At 30.7% G+C, this 8,943-nt stretch overlaps 1 long non-coding RNA gene across 1 annotated transcript; it reads left to right on the top strand.

Moving 5' to 3' along the window:
* The first annotated feature begins 5,511 nt into the window (after positions 1–5,511).
* Positions 5,512–7,130, top strand: LOC139987312 (uncharacterized). Its single transcript, XR_011799828.1, has 2 exons — positions 5,512–5,848; positions 5,934–7,130. It is a non-coding gene; the product is annotated as an uncharacterized lncRNA (long non-coding RNA).
* Positions 7,131–8,943: the final 1,813 nt, after the last annotated feature.

The following is an 8,943-nucleotide window of genomic DNA, read 5'->3' as shown; positions in this document are numbered from 1 at the left end:
GGAACAAAATGGTTATATGCTTTAGAAGAGACCAACCTCGGTTTTGTTCAGAAAGGTAGCTCTTGTGCACCGTGGAACGCGATCGAGTTCAAATGACAGTCACGGTTTGTTGAGCAGGCCACAGGTGACGAGAAGCTGGTCAAGATTTATCGTGGATGATGCTCGTAAAGCGGTTCAGTCAGAAAGCAAAGAGGAAAGAGCAATTTTTCTCTGACAAAACGAGTGATTGTCGTCGCCCATAAACGAACTCTAATTAAGATAATTGCGATTAAGGACGCGTATAAAGCACGCAGTGCGGCGCGGCGGTAGGGAACGAACACTAAACTCTAACGTACTATATATTTGGAGTTTCGATAACTCTATATACACAACAAAAAAGATAAATTTATTTTGTTGTTATTTCTCTAAAAATGAAAATTATACTATCTATTACAGTTTTCTACATTACTTTTTTAGTTTATTCCTCTTTCTTTATTATAATCTTGTATAATCCTATATGTTGCTTCTAATAATTATTTGCGGTGTGTACGATATGTACAAGTATTTATTGTTAAATTTCATCGTAGTAACCATGCTATATCAATTCAGATATGGGACGCCAATTAACAATCACGAAACCAACATTTTTAGTGATCTTTTAATTCCATCTTCTTTCTCGATTTTTATCTTGTTTGACTGTATATGTTTCTCTTCTCGAATACTTTTAGTATACATATATCTATTGTTAGTTTAGCTATAGTAAAGATGAGATACCAATTGAAATGTAGAGTGAAAATTAAAAATCACGAAATTTTAGACACTTCTATCTATAATTCACGAATGAAATACACATGTACAGTTTCATAACCTAAAAACATCTTGTGTACGAAAATTATTTATTTGTAGATTACAAAATAAATAACAAAGATTCAATTAGCAGTGATTGTAAGCTTCAAATGCTATATGAAAAAATACAACATTTACACAGTTTTCTCGATCTTAAAATCGTTATAATAAATAAGTGACCATCTCCCTAGAAACGTCGACTATTCGCATGAGGTGTTCGATACTATTCCTAAATATTGTTTCTAATGCCTTGACCGAGTTTAACGTACCTACATAATGTAGGGTGATATTACTGATATTATTCAATGGACAGTCTGCAGAGAGGTCGCTTTTCGCTCGTGCGATAAGATAACGAATCTCCAATTAAGAACATAAGTTTATTCAAACGAATTTCAATCAACTTGCAGTAATTACGTATTTGATCTAGATATTTAATTTCATTTTCGTTCCATTCTTTTTTGTCTTTTCTGTTCCCTTTTCATTTTTACCTAGTTAAATGAGCACACGTGCGACTTCGTTATATGAACGGTTAGGTCACGAGCATCGAGGTTAGTTTTGCCTAGCGTCGAGAAACCAAAATGTTGAAACACTGCCTCCTGCCATATCGTGTTGCGATGTGTCTGCACAAAAGCTTGGATTACATCACGTTGCACATTTGGACCAACGACCAGTTGCAACGAAAACGAGACCGTAACGCGACGACCACAACGTGCACAGACGTAATTTGCGGGAACACGAGCGTCTAAAAAAAAAACGACTACATCAAAATTTCTGATCTATTTTTCTATAGTGTCGATTACCTTTACTGAAAGAAAGAAATATGTATATATATACATATAGCATAATATAATATATACACATAATTTTTATACAAACAAACAACATTTTCTTTATAGAACAATAGTAAGTGAATGTGAAATAAAAGAGTTTCGTTTGAAGCTTAAAATTCTTTAAAGCTTAAGATAATTACTTTTAAGAAGTTGGCACTGAGTAACATATATAAATTGACTAGAGATAAAAAACTGAGCAAGTGTTTATGTTAAAATATCATTAGTGAATAACAATAAAGAACGAGTCGGAGAATGCGCGTGACGATTTGGTATGCATAGTATCATATTATGGAGATTTTGCTGCACGTGGCAAAAATGTGTATTATACATGAGAAGCCTCTGAAAGTACAATGTAATTACACGTGTAAAAAATTCAAAATTCAGAAACTCCAGTCATATTGATCGAGAATTATTTTACAATTGAATTATTATTTAAAAAATTAAATTAAATTATTATTGTTTTTTATTTCTAAATTTTATTTTTAAGTACAATGTTATTATCTTGTTTCTAAATTTTATTTTTCAAATTTTTTTCATTTTTCTTTTAACATTTATTAAGTAAAAACTTACAACTCAGCATTTCTACAATAGCTTTGTAGAGTGGCCATTTGTTACGTTGTTAGAAATCAAGCCAAGTATAGCCTGTGGATAATATTTCATATCAAATTGTCAATCTCTTTGCTGTATCGTTTTCTAAACAGTTCGAAGAAACAGAATGTGATACGTCCAGCGAATCGTTGAACGATTTTGACCTGGGTCTTATTAGAGACCTCCACCATTCCAGCTATAGGTACTCTGGCAACTGAGAAGTTAGCAATATGATCGTGTAGGTCAAAGGAGAGACAAACCCCGAAGGGAAACAACATTGGAACACATAAACCGTTGGTGGGCCATTTTAAACATCAAATTTTCATGGCTATTGAAGATGCAGGCACCAGGTTTCAGCAGCTTCTATATTATGTGAGTACATATTTTTTACATCCAGAAGGACGTTTATGGGCTCTACATCTGGCTCTAAAGTAGAATTGGGCACTGGGCATTATTAAACTAGTCTTTTTTCTTGTAGAGTCATTAACGAAAACGAAGGTTTAAAGAATAATGAAACTTTAATTTTACTTCAATAAATTTTATTAAACTCTATCCTTACAAAACTACTCTAAAAATTCTCCCTTTATAGATTTTGTATAGAAGTAATAATTACACTTTTCCTAACAAATAGGTATATTAAGACAAGTAAATAAATGAATAAAGATACATCAATTCTCTGTACATTTTCCTAATTTCTAGATGGTTTTCTTTTCATCTGTCTAATACTCTTTCAATATTTCGTTTAAGTAATTTTTTCATTTAATAGAATACTCGCATTAAAATAATCCTACTGCAACTTAATCGTATAGAGAGGAACTAAACGAATCAAACAATGAGGTCGAATATATGAAACAACGCAAACGTACGATAACTGAGGAAATTCTCGTAGGTAAAGCATGTATTCGTTATCAGTTAAGAAAATTTTACGCCTATCTTTTGTTAAAAATAAACTCGTTTTGTAATTGTGAGAGCAAGCAATTGTGTTTAATCTATATATATGCTGTTGAATCACGTTTCTAATAATTCATAACTTGGTCCACCACGAGTTTGTGGTTAGTATTTGCGTTCGATGTGCAGAAAATAAACAAGTTAGAAGCAAGAATGTAGCGAGAATGAAAAAGTCAAGGATATGAAGGAAAGCCGTTCCCTAAGAGTAATCTGAGTCTTTGAATTTTTTATTGAATATATACAGATTCACAGATCAGTGGCGTCAAAAAATATCGTTCTAATTATAAGTTCTTCAAACATTTTTAAATATTAAGTTTTGACTTTTTTTAATTAAAAATAATATGTTTGAGATACTTGGAAATGTTTCTGAGACTAAAACAACGCTTAAATCAGCTTCTCATTTTAGATTTTAAACTTTCATAATGATTAAGATGACATATTTGTGATTCTTCGGGTTTCATTTAGTGTTTCACTAATAGGGATTCAACACAGATAGTATTATTAGTACATTGTACTTTGTTCCGACATTTTATGAACATTCCGAAACAAGTGGTGTTCAACCCACTCGTTACAGAACAACTGGAATCCAGAATGGTCACTAAAATATGTCAGCTTCCAATTTGTTATAGCTACGGATAAAATAAATGACTATTGTTTGTCACAGAAGCAATGTTCTTTATCGAAAAAGTACCAGAATAAAACCTCTTCCTTCAAAGAAAAGGAAAAGGTGTATTATTTACACTATAAATAATTTATATTAAAAACTAAAATAAAACCTCTGCCTCACCAAAGCAACCATACTATTCTATCTCTAGTTTCGTAGATACACGATCAGGTTCACTCTAAGAATTATCGACTGTTATCTCTCTTCGGTTCTCTCGTTTTTTCGAAATACACACATACATACCTGTAAATTCTTGTGTCTCATCGAGTGATGTTTTCAAACAAGTATAGTTCATCGAAGGTTTCGCGCTGATAGTCCATCAATTTCGAATAAATAACCTTAACAAATAAGTAATATAAATAATATGTACCCATAGGATATTCTATTTGAAGTGAACTACGCAATTATTTCCTAAACTATTTATTACAGAAGAAAGTGTTTTAAGTAAAACTTACTTTGCTTCAAGAAGAACATCTTATGATAATTATCAGATTTGTCAAGGTGGAGACGTTTTCGAGATCTCAAAACTTTGCTTTTTTGAAAGGAACTATATATTTTTTTATTTAGCCAGGTTTGTAGCCCAGTCAGAAACAAATTCTTTAATCTAAATATGATAGTATTTCAAAGTCATTTAAGATCATTTACTGCCATTCAGAATTTACCTTCATTGAACATCTGGAAGTTGTTCTCTACCTTTCATATTCGAAATGATGATCTCGAACGTATAACATAGTTGTACTCTCTCCAATGTTTCAAAAGTAATTTGTTGGCAGGCATCTCTTATATGATTTTCCATATCATCAGGGTTGTTGGGTTCTTTCCGATACACCTGATCTTTTTTAAGATAAAATCTAGAGGTATTGAATCTGGAAACTTTGATAGGAAGAGTTCACTACTTCCTGTTCCTACCCAACGATCGAGAAATTGAGAATGTTTTGTGAAACTTTTTCTTTTTTTATTTATTTAATTTTTACTTTACAATTTGTCCAGCTGGACATTTGATAAATTTTTTTAACTTGTGAAACTTCTGTTTGTAAACAAAAGTATCTATAATCCAAATTGTTAGTGTAACTTCGAATCATGTTTGCAACCGTATCAACGAAATATTGTGAAGAACAATATGTGGATGTTCAACAAAGGTAAGTTTTGAACGACAGTAAATGATCTTGAATGACCTTGAAACACTAGCATATTTAGATCAATGAATTTCTCTCGGACAGAACTACAAACCTGACTAAATGAAAAAGATGGTTCCATATAGAAAACCAAAGGTTACCCTGATATCTCGAAAATATATCCACCTAGATAAATCTGGTAGTTACTATAAGATGTTCCTCTCGAAGCAAAGTAAGTTTTACTTGGAACACTCTGCAACAAATAGCTTAGGAGATAACTGCGTGGTTCGCTTCAAATGGCACACCCTCTTTCTCTTTTTTATAATTTTATTATAAATATTTTCTTTTTTGTACATTACATAAAAACACAGTAGTAGCATACATACAAAATGATACTTTCAGCCGACAGTGGATTATTATATTTAAATTTTTGAGAAGTTAAAAATTATATGCGAATTTTCGATTACATGTAAGGTTAATCCCAAAGTAGAAGTCTTAAATTTCCGCGTTGTTGTAAAGAATCTGTGGTGTATCTTTAAAAAAAAATTCCATCACAAACTCATTCCAAGTTAAATGATTTATCAAGTCTTTTAATTAATAAACTCGACCGATAAATGACGGTGTATGTATGAAAATATTTACACAATATCTGATTACCATTTGCTACTGATACGTTTGTTTTTATGACATCGAATGGAACACCGTTGATACGTGCTCACAATCAGTGTTCAGTCTGCTCGTGCTGAATATCAGTATCTCATTTACGTTCGTTCTTTCTCCTTTTCTCATTTGAATTTGAAATTTTTTCTTATTCGAACATCTTGATAAGCATTCAGATAATGCCGAATTGCAGAATGTTTTGTGAGCAGTATTTTTCCGTAAGTAAAACTTACGTCGAACAGTTTCAAGTTCTAAATTTATTTTTTCTCTTGGAGTTACAAAAACTTCGTCGTCGTTTTTGAGAGTTACCTACTCTTACTTTGCTCAACGTAAAACATTCCTTACCATGGAACAGTTTTAGTCTAAGGTTTAAAATGCAGCGGTAGGTTTATGGTAACCGGAACTCCTGTAGTTCGTCTCAGGGAGACTTTCAAGATTCCATGAACATATGTGTAACATGTGACACCATTGTTTTTATGTAAGTGAATGTCTGTACCACTTCAATGCAACATACGTCAAATAGAAAGTCACAAAAATGTACTTACAATACATCAATTATATTTCAAATATTTTATAAAGATATACTTCAGTAAAAGTTTAATTAAAAAAAATTTTAATTCTATGGAAATAAAATAAAGATTCATTGATTTTTTGTATTACATAATCAATATTTGATTGCTGTTTAATTTTTATCAAATGGTAATAGGTTTTTACTTCTTACTAATACAAAAATAGAATGTGGGTTTAGCATGAATTAAGGGAGGAAATTATTTTTAGTAATCGTTCAAGTTCATGGTCAGTGTTAGCTCATAGAGTTATACATTACATTATACGTATATATTACACGTATAAAAATATGCTGTATTCTGTTTAATAAGATAAATATAATAAAATGAAATAAATTTATTTGTTCTCAATTTTTTTTAGATTTAAATTATAAAAAAACATAAACAATTATGTATTTATTTTCAAATGAGTAGTCTTGTAATATAAAATATCAAGTACAATATATAAATAGTATAAAAAACCATATTATAAAAAAATAAAATAAAATATAATATTAGAATGATGGAAGTTATTTTTATGCTTACGCGTTCGTAAAACCGGTCGTCCTTTTTACGGCTAATATTTCAGCGTTCAGCATCCTAAACAAATGACAACGCAGCATACAGGAGACATGCTGGTATGTACATATTTCCGTTTCTTAGGGTAAAATGTAGTCTTTTCAGGGGCCGTGCATCTGGTCACGTACACATTTGCAGCGAACACCCTTCGCAGAACGACAGAATAAAAGAGTGAAACAAGGAAAAGAAAAGAGCCTAGCGAACAGCACAAAATTGCTGATATTGATTGCATTATTTGTACCGCGTTGTTCGTGTCCTGTGGAGTTTCACACGCGAATTTATCCTTATAATTGAATCTAAACAAATGTGAAACATATGGAACGTGCAGTGTAATTTATAAGGGATGTTGAGAAAGGAATTAAATTATTATTACTTATCACTGCATTATATTATTAACATTTCGTAACATGATGTGTTGAATTATAATATTTTTCTCTTATAAGCAAATAAAATTTAGATTATAAAGTTAAATATTGCATCTTTTTCTAATTTGCAGCTTTTAGATTATTATTTCTATATTTTGCACTTTTTCAATTAATATTTATACTAATTGATTTTTATGCAATAATTATTAATGTAAATATTATTAACATAATAAACTCTTTTACTCTTAACATAATAAACTCTTTACTCTATTAAATGTAACAATCAAATCTCATTCATCCTTTCTTATTTATTTTAGTGTTATAATGTTTATATAGATTTTGCTGTTTTACTTCTAATCTAGAAAGCGACAGAATCTATTATCAGTTATAATTTGTAAATATTTTCTAATACCACTAATAGTAGTAACATAAAAATTACACAATTAGTATTACTTTCGAATATTTTACTATCGAATAAATAAATATATTCGTTCAATACTTCAAAGTAATAAAGTTTTCTTTTTTTTCCTGTGTTTACAAATATTATACGTATCATAGAATAAATGTGGTTCACCTTGGCCCACTTATACCTTAAAGCAAGGATACATATATGTAATGAAAAGGATACAAAAAGAGAATATCTACGGACGTAAAATTCTCTTCGACTTTCTCCTCCCAAGTATTCATTAATTTTTCATATATCATAGTTTTAAGAACGACGTTATTGCCATTCAGAGCGCAAATACCGCTTATGCAGATCCTACGTGCAATCCTCTTGTCAACCTCAGTGTTCAATTGAATTTAACGATCGAGTTAAACCGATTTACTTTCATTATGATATTCGAGGCGAACGAAAGACCGACCAGAAGAGAAAAGAAGGAGAACCGAGCAAGCGAATAACGGTATGTAGTGGGTAATGGTAGCCCCAAGATGCTTTAAATTATCACAACTCAACTTCTTAGTTTGAATACTGGGAGGAAGAAACTGAAAATTTATCTGACTTTGAATGGACTATAAAAACTTGTATTTATTTTTTCTTATTTTCGAAAATTAGAGATGCAAAAATTTGTTAAACTATTTTTACTGTTAATATATTAAAATTTTTTTTTCTTATTTAAAAATTTTTGGAAAGTATACTTTCTTTTGTAAGTATTATACAGAATTAACTTATTAAAAATTGCAGGTTATTATTTCGTCTCAAGATCAAAGTAAAAGTATTTCTAACTATAAATTTCAATCACGTTCTTTTAGATTATATCTTCAACTTTTGGTATAAATATCTTATAAATATAAATATAAAACATATATATATATAAATTAAAAACACTACTACACCTCCAATTCTTAATCTGAAAATTTCGTAAAAGTTTGCTAAAATTACTTTAGAAAGTGATAAATTTAATCAAATCTAATCGTATTAAATATATTCATATTATCTGGCTAATTCTATAAAGATTAAAATAATACCCCTTATTATACCATAATAAGTGCGCCTTTCCGTATATTCAAAATTTTGCCGCCTCGCGCGCTTGTAAACAATCGAATCAATAAAGAAAAAACAAAATAAAATCAACGTAACAATCGTTGTATTGAAACCATTCTACAACTGATCACATTTCTCGATTGAAGTATACATTCAAGGTAAAGTTTTTCATAGAAAAAAAAGTTGTTTAAGAAACAGTGCAAAGAATCGGCTGTACAACGGTAGCAGCCATGAACGCAGGAGCATGCACTATGGAAGCAGGGTATACAGTGTATCATGGTATAAAGGGGGGAGTTTGAAACAGCCGTCGGTCCCCCACCGTTTCGATCCCCACCTCCTGG

Source organism: Bombus fervidus, chromosome 5, assembly GCF_041682495.2.
Source record: "Bombus fervidus isolate BK054 chromosome 5, iyBomFerv1, whole genome shotgun sequence".
Lineage (NCBI taxonomy): Eukaryota > Metazoa > Arthropoda > Insecta > Hymenoptera > Apidae > Bombus > Bombus fervidus.
Note: the sequence above shows the minus strand (reverse complement) of the source record. Positions and strands in the feature narration are given on the sequence as shown.